This window comes from Oncorhynchus gorbuscha, linkage group LG18 (assembly GCF_021184085.1).
Source record: "Oncorhynchus gorbuscha isolate QuinsamMale2020 ecotype Even-year linkage group LG18, OgorEven_v1.0, whole genome shotgun sequence".
NCBI lineage: Eukaryota > Metazoa > Chordata > Actinopteri > Salmoniformes > Salmonidae > Oncorhynchus > Oncorhynchus gorbuscha.
The window spans coordinates 22380568-22400684 of NC_060190.1; the positions used below are offsets into that span (position 1 = coordinate 22380568).

The 20117-nt window shown below is 42.6% G+C and overlaps 1 pseudogene; it reads left to right on the forward strand.

Moving 5' to 3' along the window:
- The first annotated feature begins 10167 nt into the window (after positions 1–10167).
- LOC124004122 lies at positions 10168–16787 on the forward strand (annotated as a pseudogene).
- Positions 16788–20117: the final 3330 nt, after the last annotated feature.

Below are 20117 nucleotides of genomic sequence, written 5' to 3' on the forward strand. Positions count from 1 at the left end.
TCGGGGATTCGAACTGACATTTAATCCGAGTATGACATGGATGTCGATTAAAGCAGCCCCACAGACACCTCTCTGTTTGAGACTGATTAGGTATCCCTTTTCCCACATTAAGAGAAACCCATTCAGCCATTTATGAAAACTAGAATGCGAGACGTAATTTACACAAACACACACCTTTGTCTGTGTCCTTTTGTGTGTTGGCTGATTGGTGCAGCTTGTGTACAGTAAGAAGAGAGTCCTTCTCCTGCCGTGAGGACGCTGCTTCGCCTGCTCATTCCAACTCCCCATCTGCCCACCTGCCCCCTCATCCTCCCCCACAACCACGCTCACCCTTTATACTTCAATACCTCCACCCTACTACTCACAGTGAAACCCATCCTCTCTACACTGACCTCTCCATTGCTGTCCCTTGGTCTCCCCTGCCTGGCCCTGCCCTGCCCTCTCCCCTGCCAACTCCCCTGCCCAGCTTGCTGTGCCAGATGTAAAGGCCTAGTAGTCTGGCCTGCATGACTAAAATTGCTGTGCTCCAGGTCACCTGTGCTCTGCTCAGTGAGTGAGATGCTTTAGTCGGTAGGGTCTGTATGTGCTGTACTCAACCCCCCCACAGTTTGGCTTGGTCCACAGGGGTATCAGTCAATTGGTTGGTCCCTTCTGTCTGGTTGTCTGCCATGGCTCCCTTGACTGGTTCTCTTGCTGCCTTGCCCATTTGGGCTCCTCTCAGCCTTGCTGTCTAGTTATTCTAGCTCTCTTGTTCCCCTCCCTCCTCCTAGCCTACCCCCGCTCGCTCCCCCTCTCTCTAGCCCGGATGGTGTCCTGACTGCATGCCCGGCCCGCACTCACAGGCTGTGCAGCCAGCAGCTAATACACAGGCAGGGTTCTAACCTGGCTGTCAGAGGAGAAGGTGTATCGTGTGCATCCTGCATTAGCTTTGTCTGTCAGGCTGCTGTGTCCTTCAGTGACTGACTCTCATTTGGTGCTTCTGATGATGATGATGATCTCCCTGTCTGTCTCTAAATAAACTCCAACCTTTTCTGGTTCTGTCCTCTGTTGTCGTTCTACTTTTCGGTTATGATTCTTACGTTTCTTTTACTCTTCTCCTCCTCTTTTCCTCTTGTCTCCTGTGTGAGCTGCTGCTTCCTCTTATCATGCCATCCCTCCTTCCTCCTCTTCCTCCTCCTCCGCTTGCAGCCTAGCTCCCAGGTAAGTAGCGAAACCATTTTGGCATGCCACCCCCCTCCCCTCCCCACCAACACCCACCACCTCCATTCCTCCACCTGAGAGGTGCAACTACCCCCATCCATTTCTAACTCTTGCTGCCTAAACCTGTGACGGCAGGGTAGCCTAGTGGTTAGAGCGTTGGACTAGTCAAATCAAATCAAATCAAATGTATTTATATAGCCCTTCGTACATCAGCTGATATCTCAAAGTGCTGTACAGAAACCCAGCCTAAAACGCCAAACAGCAAGCAATGCAGGTGTAGAAGCACGGTGGCTAGGAAAAACTCCCTAGAAAGGCCAAAACCCAGGAAGAAACCTAGAGAGGAACCAGGCTATGTGGGGTGGCCAGTCCTCTTCTGGCTGTGCTGGGTGGAGATTATAACAGAACATGGCCAAGATGTTCAAATGTTCATAAATGACCAGCATGTACGAATAATAACAAGGCAGAACAGTTGAAACAGGAGCAGCAGCACAGTCAGGTGGACTGGGGACAGCAAGGAGTCATCATGTCAGGTCGTCCTGGGGCACGGTCCTTGGGCTCAGGTCCTCCAAGAGAGAGAAAGAAAGAGAGAATTAGAGAGAGCTTATGTGGGGTGGCCAGTCCTCCCCTGGCTGCGCCAGGCGGAGATCATAACAGAGCATGGCCAAGATGTTCAAATGTTCATAAATGACCAGCATGGTCAAACAATAGTAAGGCAGAACAGTTGAAACTGGAGCAGCAGCATGGCCAGGTGGACTGGGGACAGCAAGGAGTCATCATGTGAGGTCGTCCTGGGGCATGGCCAGGGCTCAGGTCCTCCGAGAGAGAGAAAGAAAGAAGGAGAGTATTAGAGAACGCACACTTAGATTCACACAGGACACCGAATAGGACAGGAGAAGTACTCCAGATATAACAAACTGACCCTAGCCCCCCGACACAAACTACTGCAGCATAAATACTGGAGGCTGAGACAGGAGGGGTCAGGAGACACTGTGGCCCCATCAGAGGACACCCCCGGACAGGGCCAAACAGGAAGGATATAACCCCACCCACTTTGCCAAAGCACAGCCCCTACACCACTAGAGGGATATCTTCAACCACCAACTTGAGAGGCATGAGAGAGCCCCAGTAAGCCAGTGACTCAGCCCCTGTAATAGGGTTAGAGGCAGAGAATCCCAGTGTAAAGAGGGGAACCGGCCAGGCAGAGACAGCAAGGGCGGTTCGTTGCTCCAGAGCCTTTCCGTTCACCTTCCCACTCCTGGGCCAGACTACACTCAATCATATGACCCACTGAAGAGATGAGTCTTCAGTAAAGACTTAAAGGTTGAGACCGAGTTTGCGTCTATGACATGGGTAGGCAGACCGTTCCATAAAAATGGAGCTCTATAGGAGAAAGCCCTGCCTCCAGCTGTTTGCTTAGAAATTCTAGGGACAATTAGGAGGCCTGCGTCTTGTGACCGTAGCGTACGTGTAGGTATGTACGGCAGGACCAAATCAGAGAGATAGGTAGGAGCAAGCCCATGTAATGCTTTGTAGGTTAGCAGTAAAACCTTGAAATCAGCCCTTGCTTTGACAGGAAGCCAGTGTAGAGAGGCTAGCACTGGAGTAATATGATAAAATTATTTTGGTTCTAGTCAGGATTCTAGCAGCCGTATTTAGCACTAACTGAAGTTTATTTAGTGCTTTATCCGGTTAACCGGAAAGTAGAGCATTGCAGTAGTCTAACCTAGAAGTGACAAAAGCATGGATTAATTTTTCTGCATCATTTTTGGACAGAAAGTTTCTGATTTTTGCAATATTACGTAGATGGAAAAAAGCTGTCCTCGAAATGGTCTTGATATGTTCTTCAAAAGAGAGATCAGGGTCCAGAGTAACGCCGAGGTCCTTCACAGTTTTATTTGAGACGACTGTACAACCATTAAGATTAATTGTCAGATTCAACAGAATATCTCTTTGTTTCTTGGGACCTAGAACAAGCATCTCTGTTTTGTCCGAGTTTAATAGTAGAAAGTTTGCAGCCATCCACTTCCTTATGTCTGAAACACATGCTTCTAGCGAGGGCAATGTTGGGGCTTCACCATGTTTCATTGAAATGTACAGCTGTGTGTCATCCGCATAGCAGTGAAAGTTAACATTATGTTTTCGAATAACATCCCCAAGAGGTAAAATGTATAGTGAAAACAATAGTGGTCCTAAAACAGAACCTTGCGGAACACCGAAATTTACAGTTGATTTGTCAGAGGACAAACCATTCACAGAGACAAACTGATATCTTTCCGACAGATAAGATCTAAACCAGGCCAGAACATGTCCGTGTAGACCAAGTTGGGTATCCAATCTCTCCAAAAGAATGTGGTGATCGATGGTATCAAAAGCAGCACTAAGGTCTAGGAACACGAGGACAGATGCAGAGCCTCGGTCCGATGCCATTAAAATGTCATTTACCACCTTCACAAGTGCCGTCTCAGTGCTATGATGGGGTCTAAAACCAGACTGAAGCATTTCGTATACATTGTTTGTCTTCAGGAAGGCAGTGAGTTGCTGCGCAACAGTCTTTTCTAAAATTTTTGAGAGGAATGGAAGATTCGATATAGGCCGATAGTTTTTTATATTTTCTAGGTCAAGGTTTGGCTTTTTCAAGAGAGGCTTTATTACTGCCACTTGTAGTGAGTTTGGTACACATCCAGTGGATAGAGAGCCGTTTATTATGTTCAACATAGGAGGGCCAAGCACAGGAAGCAGCTCTTTCAGTAGTTTAGTTGGAATAGGGTCCAGTATGCAGCTTGAAGGTTTAGAGGCCATGATTATTTTCATCATTGTGTCAAGAGATATAGTACTAAAACACTTGAGCGTCTCTCTTGATCCTAGGTCCTGGCAGAGTTGTGCAGACTCAGGACAACTGAGGTTTGGAGGAATACGCAGGTTTAAAGAGGAGTCCGTAATTTGCTTTCTAATAATCATAATCTTTTCCTCAAAGAAGTTCATGAATTTATCACTGCTTAAGTGAAAGTCATCCTCTCTTGGTGTCACGCCTTGGTCATTGTATTTTGTGTTTTCGTTATATGTTTGGTCAGGCCAGGGTGTGACATGGGTTTATGTTGTTGTATTTCGTATTTGGGTTTTTGTAGTATTTGGAATCGCGGCTGATTAGGGGTGTTGTATAGGCTTGGCTGCCTGAGGTGATTCTCAATCACAGTCAGGTGATTCTCGTTGTCTCTGATTGGGAACCGTATTTAGGTAGCCTGAGTTTCACTGTGTATTTCGTGGGTGATTGTTTCTGTCTCTGTGTAGTGTTCACCAGATAGGCTGTAATAGGTTTCTCCTTCCGTTTGTTGTTTTTGTATATGTTATAGTTATTTCATGTTACGCTCTTCATTCATTAAAGTCATGAGTAACAAACACGCTGCACTTCGGTCCGACTCTCTTTCCACAAACAAAGAACGACGTTACACTTGGGGAATGCTGCTTTTTAGTTAACTTTGCGACAGTATCAAAAAGGAATTTCAGATTGTTCTTATTTTCCTCAATTAAGTTAGAAAAATAGGATGATCGAGCAGCAGTAAGGGCTCTTCGGTACTGCACGGTACCGTCTTTCCAAGCTAGTCGGAAGACTTCCAGTTTGGTGTGGCGCCATTTCCGTTCAAATTTTCTGGAAGCTTGCTTCAGAGCTCGGGTATTTTCTGTGTACCAGGGAGCTAGTTTCTTATGAGAAATGTTTTTAGTTTTTAGGGGTGCAACTGCATCTAGGGTATTGCGCAAGGTTAAATCGAGATCCTCAGTTAGGTGGTTAACTGATTTTTGTCCTCTGGCGTCCTTGGGTAGGCAGAGGGAGTCTGGAAGGGCATCAAGGAATCTTTGTGTTGTCTGTGAATTTATAGCACGACTTTTGATGGTCCTTGGTTGGGGTCTGAGCAGATTATTTGTTGCAATTGCAAACGTAATAAAATGGTGGTCCGATAGTCCAGGATTATGAGCAAAAACATTAAGATCCACAACATTTATTCCATGGGACAAAACTAGGTCCAGCGTATGACTGTGACAGTGAGTGGGTCCAGAGACATGTTGGACAAAACCCAATGAGTCGATGATGGCTCCGAAAGCCTTTTGGAGTGGGTCTGTGGACTTTTCCATGTGAATATTAAAGTCACCAAAGATTAGAATATTATCTGCTATGACTACAAGGTCCGATAGGAATTCAGGGAACTCACTGAGAAACGCTGTATATGGCCCAGGAGGCCTGTAAACAGTAGCTATAAAAAGTGATTGAGTAGGCTGCATAGATTTCATGACTAGAAGCTCAAAAGATGAAAATGTCAAGTTTTTTTGTAAATTGAAATTTGCTATCGTAAATGTTAGCAACACCTCCGCCTTTGCGGGATGCACGGGAGATATGGTCACTAGTGTAGCCAGGAGGTGAGGCCTCATTTAAAACAGTAAATTCATCAGGCTTAAGCCATGTTTCAGTCAGGCCAATCACATCAAGATTATGATCAGTGATTAGTTCATTGACTATAGTTGCCTTTGAAGTAAGGGATCTAACATTAAGTAGCCCTATTTTGAGATGTGAGGTATCATGATCTCTTTCAGTAATGACAGGAATGGAGGTGGTCTTTATCCTAGTGAGATTGCTTAGGCGAATACCACCATGTTGTTTTGCCCAACCTAGGTCGAGGCACAGACACGGTCTCAATGGTGATAGCTGAGCTGACAACACTGACTGTGCTAGTGGCAGACTCCACTATGCTGGCAGGCTGGCTAACAGCCTGCTGCCTGGCCTGCACCCTATTTCATTGTGGAGCTAGAGGAGTTAGAGCCCTGTCTATGTTGGTAGATAAGATGAGAGCACCCCTCCAGCTAGGATGGAGTCCGTCACTCCTCAGCAGGTCAGGCTTGGTCCTGTTTGTGGGTGAGTCCCAGAAAGAGGGCCAGTTATCTACAAATTCTATCTTTTGGGAGGGGCAGAAAACATTTTTTAACCAGCGATTGAGTTGTGAGACTCTGCTGTAGAGCTCATCACTCCCCCTAACTGGGAGGGGGCCAGAGACAATTACTCGATGCCGACACGTCTTTCTAGCTGATATGCACGCAGAAGCTATGTTGCGCTTGGTGATCTCTGACTGTTTCATCCTAACATCGTTGGTGCCGACGTGGATAACAATATCTCTATACTCTCTACACTCGCCAGTTTTAGCTTTAGACAGCACCATCTTCAGATTAGCCTTAACGTCGGTAGCCCTGCCCCCTGCTAAACAGTGTATGATCGCTGGATGATTCATTTTAAGTCTAATACTGCGGGTAATGGAGTCGGCAATGACTAGAGTTTTCAATTTCTCAGAGCTAATGGTGGGAAGCGTCGGCGTCTCAGACCCCGTAACGGGAGGAGTAGAGACCAGAGAAGACTCGGCCTCTGACTCCGACCTGCTGCTTAATGGGGAAAACCGGTTGAAAGTTTCTGTCGGCTGAATGAGCGACACCGGTTGAGCTTTCCTACAGCATTTCCTTCCAGAAACCGTGCGAAAGTTGTCCGGCTGCGAGGGACTGTGCCAGGGGATTTATACTACTATCTGTACTTACTGGTGGCACAGACGCTGTTTCATCCTTTCCTACACTGAAATTACCCTTGCCTAACGATTGCGTCTGAAGCTGGGCTTGTAGCACAGCCATCCTCGCGGTAAGGCGAGTACAGCGACTACAATTAGAAGGCATCATGTTAATGTTACTACTTAGCTTCGGCTGTTGGAGGTCCTGACTAATCGTGTCCAGATAAAGCGTCCGGAGTGAAAAAGTTGAGGAAAAAATAAATAAATACATGAATGGTAATTAAAAAGTGAAAACTGTAAAGTTGTCAGGTACCAAATAGGTTGGCAACAAAACGCACAGCAACTCGAAAACAAGCCTGCAAGTTGCAAGACTAGTAACCGGAAGCTTGCAAGTTCAAATCCCCGAACTGACAAGGTACAAATCTGTCGTTCTGCCCCTGAACACGCAGTTAACCCACTGTTCCTAGGCCGTATTGAAAATAAGAATTTGTTCTTAACTGACTTGCCTAGTAAAATAAAGGTTAAAAAAAATCTGAACAAATTAACATGGACTCATATGTGTCTCATTTATGTCTCATCTGGTAGGCTGTTTGTTTCAGGGTCCTCTGTCTCTGTACAACCCTGTGTGGATGAATGAGTGAGAGCTGGTCAAACTTTTAGCTTTTTGCCATTCTCAGTGCAGGTGGTACATAAAGCCCTGAAATCCTTAGATCAGAGAAAGCCTGCAGGTCCTGATATTCTGGATCCCTGCTTTTTAAATCTGGCAGCTGATATCATAGCTGAACCACTTACAACTCTGTTCAATCTAACCCTGGAATGTAATGAAATTCCAAAGATCTGGAAATCAGCATCTGTCCTACCACTTTTAAAAGGGAGAGATCCAACTCTTTAAATAATTATAGGCCAATCTCAAAGCTGTCACCCCTGGTGAAAATACTTGAAACCCTTGTACGTGAACAGCTAAAAGAGTTTTTATTTACTAACTCTATTTCATCAATGTACCAATTGGGCTTCAGGAAGAAGCATAGCACAATTACAGCAGCCATGAAGGTTTTAAATTACATCACTGAAGCCATTGACAAAAAACAGCACTGTGTCTCACTTTTTATTGATCTCTCTAAGGCTTTTGATACAGTTGATCATGCTATACTAAGGCAGAGATTGTCGAGTGTAGGTCTTTCAGAGCATGCAGTTGCATGGTTTGCTAACTATCTGTCTGATAGAACTCAGTGCACTCAATTTGATGGGCTTATGTCTGTTAAATTGTCTGTCTTGAATGGTGTGCCCCAAGGCTCTGTACTTGGTCTTCTCTTATTCGCTATTCATATAAATTATTTAGACAAAAATGTCCAAAATGCACAACTTAATTTTTATGCTGATGATACTGTTATTTACTGTTGTGCCTCGTATCTTACAAAAGCTTTCCAGAACATGCAAACTGCTTGCTATACTGTTCAACATACCTTGTGTCAATTGAAGCTTATCCTCAATACTGACAAAACTAAACTAATGGTGTTTTCTAATGCAAGAAATAGACCTCTGAACCTTTCACCTATTACTACCTGTCAGGGCAAGGAGATTGAGGTTGTAACCTCATATACATATCTTGGAATTTTAATTGATGACGGCCTCTCTTTTAAATTGCATATTCAACAACTTACAAAAAAATTTAAGCTGAAATTGGGATTTTATTTTAGGAGTAAGGCCTGTTTTTCTTTTGAAGCCAGAAGGAGGCTAGTATCAACTACATTTATGCCTTTACTAGACTATGGGGATATTTTATATATGAATGCTTCCACTCAGTGTTTGAGATCAATTGACACTCTACCATGGCACTTTAAGATTTATTTTAAACTGCAAAACCCTTGGCCTTCTCTAGTCACTCGTAGGCTCAGTCACTGGTATACTTTTATTTCCAAAGCCATTTTGGGTTTACTACCTTTTTAGTTGGCCATTTTTATTGTTCAGAAATGTGGTGGGTACTCTCTTCGTTCGCTGGACTTTATCCTGCTAACTGTTCCAAATGTCCCAACTGAATTTGGTAAAAGGGATTATATGTACTCTGCACCATCGTCTTGGAACACCTTACAAAATACTTTTAAACTGGAAGAACTTGTCCCGATTGGTGTTTTTAAATCACTGATGAAGGATTTTGAGGCTGATTCCCTGACCTGTCAATGTTTTTAATTTGATGTTTTTATTTATTTTGTTATACTGTTGTGAATTCAATGGTTTTTACTAGATTACTTGTAGTTTTCATGTTGTCTGTCTGTCATTTTTTTTAATGACTTGGTGCTGACTATCTTGACCAGGGCGCTCTTGAAAAATATATTTTAATCTCAATGATTCCTTCCTGGTTAAATAAAGGTTAAATAAAAATAAAAAATGTCTCCTGTATTTTGTTTCCTGTATGTCTCCTAAATGTTATTCATTGATTTTATATCAAAATACCAGTATAATTTACAGTACCTGTATGTCTATCCTGAGTTTCCTGTGGTATGTTGTGTCCATCTCTACGTGTTTCTAATGAGTCTCACAGTCACCTTGTATTTAACATTTCTATGTGTGTTATGATGTTGGAGTTCTGTGTCTTGTTTACATTTACATTTAAGTCATTGTTCACGTGTTATACTGTATTTACAGACAATGTGCAGTAGACAAAGTATTAGTAATGCCTCAAAAGTTGTTTCTCCATCCCAAAAAGACACATGATCAGGAACGATTAGTATCGGTAGTCCTGGTGGTGGTGCAATACAAAGATGAGTCGTACGACTGTAGAGGCGTGAACTCTGACCTCCTCTGTGGTACTCCATTCAGGCAGGCTAAGGAGGAAGTTACTAAGAAGGGGGGTCCCAACCTCAAACTAGGCCCCCAGGGGGACAAGAAGCCTGGTCATATAGTGGGGGATCCTCGGAAGGACAACACCATGGACTCAGGACAGCATGTAAAGGTGTGCTTATTCAAACTCAAACAGCAGGTCAGGACTGGTGACACAATGCAGGTGGACCTTGTAGTCAACCTTTATTCAGGGTTGATGTCAATTCCATTTCAATTAAGTCAACTCAGTAAGTAGAATTAAAATTCTAATTCCCTTTCTTTCTCATTGAAGAGTATCAGAAATATGGAATTGGAATCTTCCTGAATTGACTGAATTGAAATGGGATTGACCCCAACCCTGCCTTTATGTATACAGGAGATCCAAAAAGTATATCTTGCAGGAAGGACTTGCTCACGATAGCAGCAGTGGTCCATTTTAAACTTTATTTCAACTAATCGGTTGCTATTCTCTCTTCTAACTAGATAGATTCCTTGTCATTAGGTTCTCATAATGACTAAGTCAGCGTTTGGGTCTAGTGTTAAATTGTAGCACTGACATGTCTGTGTTTTGTTCCACAGACACAGAGCAGGATGAAGCTGATTGCTGACAACTATGAAGATGCTCACTACCACCCCCATCCTCCTCACCACACCCAACCCCAGCAACCCCACCCAGGCCCCCAGGCTCAGCTCCCCCAGCCACAGTATCAGCACCTTCCCAATCCCCAACAGCAGCAACAGCTGCAACCATGTCCGTGTAACCATATTCTTTATGTTCTATAAGGTCAAACTGGCTCTAGATCAGCACTATTCTGAAACGTTTTATGGCAAAATACCTAGAACTCAGAAATGATATTATTTTACTCATTGTAACTACTAAAGTGGAGCACTTAATGTACTTATCCAAACACATAATCTCTTACTCATCATGAATTTGATTGCCAAATCTAAAGAGAGCACTTTGAGAGGCTGCAATTCTAGTAATATTTAGGTCCATTTTGTTTTGACAATAACATATGTTCTTACAGACACTAATTGACAAAAAGCAGGCTGTCCCTCTCAGTTTCCTATCCTCTCTGTGGTGTGGTGGTCTAATGGCTAGAGTGTTGCATTGTGGGTCTAAATCTATGTTTAGATTAACTCTACGGATGTGTCTCAAATGGCACCCTACACAGTAGTGAAATACCTTTGACCAGATCCCCCTGAGCCCTGGTCAAAAGTGGTGCACTATAAGGTATAGGGTGCCATTTGAGACAAACTTCAACTCTACTGCAGCTCGTTCCTGATATGAGGTGAAAAGACACCCCATTTCTATGCTCAGCTTTGCTCTGCAGTCATGGCTTGATCAAGCTGAAACCTCTTAACCTTTTCAACCAATACACTGTTGTAAATATAGCGAAGTGGCTCTTTATTTAACCGAGGCAATGCAGATTGGATTGATAGGCAACAAGCAGACTTATATGATGTCAACATGACTATTTCTTTAATCCTATTATACCATGGCAATGTTGAAAACTCGTTTCTGATTGGCTTGAAGGGCATTCTTGAACGTGCATTTTTTTCACTATGGTATATCAACATGGAATAATGCGATGGCTATAGTTAATTCTTACATGTTCTATGTTTGAAAACATTATTGGCATTGTTGAATTAGATTTTCATTATAGCAATCTGGGACTTATGGTTTTGTTAGCTAAGCTAGCAAGCCTTTTAGTTAGGTTACCAAGGTAACAACTGTAGCTCTCTAGTAAACTTGTTAGCTACTTCAGTGGATGTTGAACATATTTGTAGGGGCAAATGTGTTAAATTGTAGCCATGGTATAAAGGCCGTGTTTGTTGTTACTGCATATCCTTAAACATCCTGGCAATAATTGGCTGTTGAGACTGTTCTGTATTTTTGTATTTTTTTTGTCTTTCTTACGAAAACATTATTGCTAAGGTGTAACTGCAGTTACAGTGCAGTATAACTGCTGTTCAACTGCAGTACACTGCAATTATTCTGCAATTACTGCATCCAAAATACCACACTTGACTGCTGTAATCATTTTTTGTAAGGGATCACTACAAAGCTACAGCTAGCGCGTCGTGGAACACACATTCCACGTCGTTCATTATTTTCCATAGAACGCACAGCCCCTCGTTGATTATCCCTTACATAACCTTTGACTTGTACTAACTCCTTTCTACTTTCTTCACTTCCTGCTGACATTTTCTGCTGGCCTATAACACTGTGACCGATAGGATGACGAGGAGAGCATCTAGAACAGCACACGGATGGAGGCGTGAAGATCCTCTCACTTTTGCATCACGGTTAACGGATTCAGAATCCTCAATTTTCAGGTCATTTACTTCTGAATACTTGGAAGTAGGGGGTTCTCCTACTAGTAGAAGTGAATATCCAGCACCTGGTGTATAGAACATGGTAGAAAACGTGGAACACTTCATTGTGCTGATGCATGCAGATTTTTATGTAATGTGCCAACTGAGTGTGAAAGGTTGGGGAGAATCTCCTATCCTCTATGCAGAGTGAGATCTTGATGTGCAGTCAAACTGTTGAGGATTCATCAATGTCCTATCAGTTAACATACACCAGGGTTGTGTTCATTAGGGCAAGCAATGTTTTAAAATGTTTTGCAACGGAAAATGAGAATGAGCGTTTCTCATTGGACAAGCCCAGGTAGTCCTTCCCTGTTTCAGTGCATTTTTTAAAATGTTTGGTGACTAATGAACACGACCCAGAAGTTGAAGGCCAACAGACATCACCAATAGCAATCGAAGGAGTAAAATACCTTCTGACTCAGAGTATGAGAAGCCTAATACAGGCAGACAGATTCACTTTCTTTGCCGTGTACAAGTTGCATTTGATTTATTGTATTATGGTGAAAATGCAAACCTTTGGATGAAACATGAAAAATTATTATTGATTACATTTTTTTATCAGTTTAGCTTATTAAATATGTCAGTTTGGGACTGTACTATTTGTAATAGTAAATGCTTTCTGCTGTACAGTAAAGATTTAGGAACATTTTAAATGTGTGTCCAGCATGCTGAATGATTACTTGTGGGCTTATTTCCCATGATGCTCCAGTCCTCATACATTAACTGCCTCTGCATCGTGACAGTGTGATGTTGTGTTTGAGAGTGGTGTTTGTCTCCTCACCTGCTGTGTCCACCTAGTAGACAACCTGTGCAGTGTTATGAGAGAGGCGGCATATTTTTGGGGTGTTACTCGTGTAAATCTGTGTGTGTGTGTGTGTGTGTGTGTGTGTGTGTGTGTGTGTGTGTGTGTGTGTGTGTGTGTGTGTGTGTGTGTGTGTGTGTGTGTGTGTGTGTGTGTGTGTGTGTGTGTGTGTGTGTGTGTGTGTGTGTGTGTAAGCATATGTGTGTGTGTGTGCTGTGGGTGTGTGTAAGAGACAAAGAAAGAGCGCGAGAGAATCAAAACACTCTGGTCTCTATGTATATAGTACTGTATGTCCGGTTATAAACTACACATGTAGAACTGAGAACACATGCATACTTTCACTATGTATCATAGCTATGATACCTCTCCTACAGTATTATAGCCACCTCTCGTCACCTCAGAAAACTAACCTGCTGGTTGGTTGACCATGCTGTCCAAATGTGCATTCATGGTACTGTATATAAAACAATTAAATGATCAGCCTGTGGAATGTAAGTAGTTATGTGCTGTGTGATTGAGTTGTTATTGCTATAGAACAGTCCCCATTTTACTAATTTACTGCATCTGTATAAATGCACTGTAAATGGACAACAGAAGACACATAAAACATAAAAACTAAAAAACTAAAACATAAAACTAAAATGTCAAAGACAAATCTTTTACTCAGACAGACAAGTTAGTTTGTTGGTTTTGAAAATGTAATTGAAGCCATATAATTATGCAACATATCAGCTGTTAAAGACAAAAGCTACAGACAACAAAAATAGTAACAGAGAAATGAAATGTTCCTCTGTTCCTCTGCAATGTTAGCCACAATTTCCGTATGAGACTGGTTTCTGCTATCTGTGGTTTTCCTGTGAACAAGCTCCACATCTACTTCTCTATTCAAACAATCCTCTCTGACACAGTCACCATCTTCTATGAAGTCACACTAACAGTCTGTAGATGTCTGATAAATGGCGTTGTTCATCCCTGATATGGCAGGTCATCTGTTTTTAAGAATAATTTATTCTTCTAATAAGAATAAATTAATTAATAAGATGATCAATGGAATAAGCCACAATTATTACAGAAATATATAAAGAGTTCCTGAAGTAAAATATTAAAAGAGGAGAGAGAATCCTGTAGCACTAACAGATGATGGAACTTGGAATGGAGGAATAACTCACCGAAAAGGAGGATATTAATTTATATTTCATCCTCCTTTTCGGTGAGTTATTCCTCCATTCCAAGTTCCATCATCTGTTAGTGCTACAGGATTCTCTCTCCTCTTTTAATATTTTGGTTAGGTCCGGATGTGACAAGGGGTGGTTTGTTGTGTTTTGTCAGTCAGCACTATTATTATAGCTTCATATTCGTTTTGTAAGTTTGTTTAAGTTTCTTCGTTTCATTAAAGAAGATGTATTCTCATCACGCTGCGTCTCATCGCTATAACGAACATGACAATGGCTTCTGGAGTGGGCGTGTTCCTGATGGGATTGACAGCTGCAGGAGGACCAGTGAATACTTCTGATTCTGCATTTAAAAAATCATTTGCAAACATTTTCCTTTGTCATATTAATGTAATTGCCTTTGACATGGGTTAATCTTTCAACTCATTTTGGTCATATTGTGTAGGGTAGGCTATATTCAATCAAATAATATTGCCTGAATTGTTTTTCAGATAAACAATTCTCAGAGGTAAGAATTCCCCTTGTGAATATGATGTAGATTCTATCTCAACCTTTAGTTCTGTATTGTCCATGATGAGATGTTCTTACCATAACCTTCTTGTATACTTTTATGTTGCACAGACCTGCATCCAGACAGGATGATCACAGTCAATGTATGTTCCAAACAAAATACATCAAACATACACATACTACTAACACAACTACACACATGCAGGTACAGACACAAATTGTCATTACATATTCATTTTGTTTCTGTTGTAAGTGATTTGTTGATAGGAGCAGTGAGCAGTGCAGGCATGTTGGATTCAAGGGACGCTGGGATCTATTCCCTCATCACCTTTGTACCATCCAAGTTATTGACCTCAGGTGAGTTTGTAACAGAATGCCTTCAGTACCCGTCTTCCCGACCTGGGGTGAGAATTTGTTACCCTCAGCACAATAACACTTTGTCACTCAATGTCAACTGTACAAACATAAAACATAAAATAAGGTGTAAGTCAGAGCATCTTGAAAGCTTGAGAACAGAGCTGTACGTCTACAGGGTGGTTTGAGTCAGGAGGAGAAGTGTGAAGGTACATTAAGCACAGCAAAGTAACACACACATCCAAACTTACAGTACGTGTGAGGGCACACACACGCAAACACACATACACACAAACTCTAACTCGGAGTTGTACAGGCCCTGTTGAAGAAAACGGAAAGTCACCTGAAAATGACAATGTAAGTTCAGAATCACCCACTGTGTTTGGTGATTGTGATCGACTCTCAGTTTCAGATTGATGTTTCATCTATTTAGAATACATTACATTTACAGTACTGTAGAATCAAAGGACTGAAGTTAAACTGTCTGTTCCCTTTCTCAAGTATGATACGTACCACATATACAGCTCAATCCCCAACAGACCAGTTGTCAGGACCCGGTTATGAACCCAGGTCTCCAGAGTGAGAAACAGTCACTTAACCAACTGAGCCACAAATAGTCGGCAGAACCCAGAAGATGAGGCAGACACAACAGTACTTGAGACGGTGTATTTAATGAAGTAAAAAGTGAAGTTCTATAGGAAAACATGTAACTCCATGACCTCAAAAGGAATCCTACAAGAACAAAGGTAATCCTCCAAGACAAAGCACAAAAAGCCTCAAAAGATACTCAAAAAACAAACAAACAAGAACAAAAAAAAACAGAATTCCACAAGAGAGTCCACCGGGATCAACAAGAGTTCTCAGAGTACTAGGGCTGGGTGCTAACATACAAACACAGAGCAAAGAACAGAGGAAAACAAAGGGTTTAAATACAATCAGGGGAAACGAGGCACAGGTGCAAATAATAATGGGGATCAAGGGAAAACAAAAGGTCAAAAGGCACAATGGGGGCATCTAGTGACCAAAAACCGGAACAACCCTGGCCAAATCCTGACACCAGTAACCTCAGCCCTGCAGGCAGTGTTGTACAGTCTTCTGAAGACACACTGACACTACACCTCTGGCTTTCTGTAGCTGAATCTTACAGAAACACTCTTGCTTCAGGATGTCCTTTATTTATTAAACATCATGTTACTGTAAATAAGTATCTAATACATCTACTGCAGTACCGTTTCTACATAAGCGGACGCCAGCCCATTGCAAAATGGGTAGAACTGCAGGAAATTAGCATTAAAACAAACAAATTCTCTCCGCCCCATGGTAGAATGAGTCGAGTTGCAGTACAATAACATTAAAGCCACTAAAACTGGGGCCACTGAAATGTTTGCCTGCGAGGTGGGCAAATCTCGCTTAGGGCCCCCAAATTGCTAGAATCTGCCCTTATCTACTGTATCTCACATGAACACCTAGTTTCTGTTACATGCCTATCCATAATGATGGTTACTGTGTTAGTGTTTTTATTCAGAGGTTTTGGAGGGGTCCGGGGCATACTCCCCTTTAAACATTTTTTCTTATTCCCCCCTCCAGTAAATGCTAAATTTATATATATTCTGTCATCTGCGTTAAAAGTTAACCAAGCAAACCGCTCGCAAATCCACCGGTGGCAAAGCACCCAGGAAGCAGCTCGCCACCAAGGCTGCGCGCAAGAGCGCCCCGGCCACCGGCGGCGTGAAGAAGCCTCACCGTTACAGGCCCGGCACCGTGGCGAGAAATTGCCCAGGACTTTAAGACCGACCTGCGCTTCCAGAGTTCCGCAGTGATGGCCCTGCAGGAGGCAAGCGAGGCTTACCTGGTCGGCCTGTTCGAGGACACCAACCTGTGCGCCATCCACGCCAAGAGGGTGACCATCATGCCCAAGGACATCCAGCTGGCCCGTCGTATTCGCGGAGAGCGTGCATAAACGATGACCTGATCTCCAAAATCCCCCAAAGGCTCTTTTAAGAGCCACCTCCATATTTCAGTCAAAAAGGCAAAATTGTTCCATTTGTACACGCCCCTTTCCCACCGTGTTCCCTGCTCTTGAGTCCCTACAGACCGTGGTTCGATTCCAGGCTGTATCACCACCGGCCGTGATTGTAAATAAGAGTTGATTCTTAACTGACTTGAGTCGTTTCAATAACGCTCTCTATATGTGATTAGATGTATGCCTAGAGTAAAAGAGGGGAAAAATACACTAGCAGTAATAAGTGATAGTAATGATATGGGGCAAACAACTGACTTTGAAAGTCCCATGTTGCAGTGGCGCTGATGAGAGGGGAAAAGTTTACCGTGGAGCACGGAGGCCATCTAGTGGTTAAACGCGGTTACTGTCATAGTGGCTCCCTATTGGTATTTGATCTTCAGGCCAGCGTTTCCCAAACTCGGTCCTCGGGTCCCCAAGTGGAGCAAGTTGTATTTTTTCTGATTCCAATTGCTCTTGGAATGTAACATGCTAGAGTCTGTCTATTCCATTGTGAAAATGGCCATTCAATCATTTCTGGGCCATGTGAAATTCCTGGATGGCAAAAAAAATCCATGTTTTGATCCGATCATTACAACGTTAGATGTGTGCACCCCATAATTCATGCGACTGACTAAGCTATTGAAAGTAAAATGATATATCTCTGTCCAGCGCAAGTGAAAGGTGGTCGAAAAAAAGTGGTACCAACGTTTTGGTTGAAAGTATAGGAAATGTTGTAGGCCACCAAATTAGACGTGATATTATTAAGTCGCCCTTCTGTGCTTGTTTGTGTGAGTGCATAGGTAAGTTGTTTCGATATGGTGGAATAAATGGAGAAATGGCAGGAATCTATTTAGTGGGATGAATTCAGTGTGCGATTGAATATTCCAATGCCATACCCATTGTTAGTCCTTTAGACTAGATCCGAGATCCCTTAAGAGAAAAGGTACCAGGACAGCAGGAATCAATAGATGTAATCATCAAGGGCTTGCAAAAGAGCTGTTACGAAACAGGACACAAGCAGCCGGGATGATTGCCCTATTAGTAGTTAACCAATTACAAAATAGCAATCACCAATGCAGGCAGGTACGTGTTGATTGCTGCATTGGCTTCGTAAATAGGCTTCATAAGGAACTAAATGGCTCAGCACATGACACCTTCACAGTGCAGAATATTTGATAGTACTGACTCCCGTTGAGTAGAGTCGTGTGTCTTTGGCGTGATTTGAAGTCGACTTGTGATGTGGGATTTAGTTCATTTTTAAAAGAATATTTGCTGAGGAATCGAAATGATAAGACAAAGTAAAGGCCCTAAATACAGGCTGCCAGTTAAATGCAGCAATGACACGGCTAAAGTGTGTCATTGCCGGACCAAAGAGCGGGAATTGTCTGCTGTTGCATCTTCACTCATGAGACAGGTAATAGCGGAGCTCCGTGGTGCTGAAAAAGACAGCGCCCCTGGCCATTTGGCAAAGCCTATTTCCCGTTGGAGGGATACTTGACATGCTATAGGCACAGTTCAGTACACCCCTCATCCAACAGACCCCCTCCTATAATTGGTCCCAGAATCATCCACTTGATTCCCGACCATCAACCGATTCTCGGGGTGCATTGGTGTAAAATGTGGTCGTCGAGATAAAGTTCTATAGGTTACATGGGGTAATGGCATCCAGAGCTTACAGATAAAGAGTGCAGTAGGCTAGAGAGAAAAGTAGCATTCCGTTTTTCATAAAGTAGGTCAATGTAACTTACCCTCTTTTGATACTTGAGAAACATACATTCACATGATGTCCAAATCTGCAAGAGACAAACCAGCAGAACATCAGCAGGTGAACAAAAGGGTTAAGTGAATATGATTTAAGAGCAGTCAAATGAAGTAATAGTGACATTTGACCATGTACTTGTTGTGACAATTGCATCAGGTTTGAGGGAGAAATGCTCTGTGTGGCCATTGTGAGTGGCACTTCTGATCCAGCAGGTGGTGTTAAGATCCCTTTCTATGTGGCTTGAATGATGAGCCAGTGTTGGAAAAATGACTTGTGGTCCAGCGGGTGGCGGTGAAATGACTTGACCTATTCCTTTGACATTGTTCACTTGATTGGAGATGATTCCGGTCTTCTTCATGTCCTCTTCATGAGCACTTGTGCATGTCTTCCTTCCTGTCTTGCCATGTGGGTTCCACGGAGGTGTGTGTTTTTGTTAGATATCACTGGGCACATTCCTAACGTGGAGGTCGTTTGCATAGCTCATGTTAGTCTACGGACGGTCTGAGATTGCTCGTCCATATATTGATGTATTCCAATTCCATTTGGGTGTATTGTGTGGAATGTTGGAACATGGTTCGATCTTACTTGTTAGACTTGACTGTGCTGTTGGAGCTAGTAACACAAGCATTTCTGCTAAACAGGTGTATGTATATCTCTCTAGTCACCCCCAAACCCAATTCTTTCTTTGGCCGCATCTCCTTCCAGTTCTCTGCTGCCAATGACTGGAAGGAAGTACAAAAATCTCTGAAACTGGAAACACTTATCTCCCTAGCTTTAAGCACCAACTGTCAGAGCATCTTACAGATTACTGCACCTGTACATAGCCCACCTATAATTTAGGCCAAACAACTACCTCTTTCCCTACTGTATTTAATGAATTTATTTTGCTCCTTTGCACCCCATTATTTTTATTTCTACTTTGCACATTTCTTCCATTGCAAATGTACAATTCCAGTGTTTGACATGCTATATTGTATTTACTTTGCCACCATGGCCTTTTTTTGCCTTTACCTCCCCTATCTCACCTCATTTGCTCACATCGTATATAGAGTTGTTTATACTGTATTATTGACTGTATGTTTGTTTTACTCCATGTGTAAGTCTGTGTCGTTGTATGTGTCGAACTGCTTTGCTTTATCTTGGCCAGGTCGCATTTGTAAATGAGAAGTTGTTCTCAACTTGCCTACCTGGTTAATTAAATAAAGGTGAGAAGATAAAAAAAAGGGAAAAGAAATGTGGCTATTTTATTAGGACTTTTCTTCTATGTGTCGCAACTCCATTTCCACTTTATGTCCCCGTTAGGGAGCTGTCATTGATGCTGCAGGCTAATTACTACCATTGTCATTGTGGTCCAAGTTCAACTCCTAGCCTATAGGGTGTGGTAACAGGCCCTCTGTTATTTGTTGTTGTACTCTGCATTTGAAGTATCTGCACTGAGCCTATAGAGGAACTAAGCCCTTGATAATAGGGGAACGCAAGCAGTTGAAGGGAACAAGTGACAGAGTCTAACCTGCTGTTGAACACAAACTCCCAGGTCTCTGTGTTGTCGTTGGTATCAAAGAAAAATGTAATTTGTTCTTTA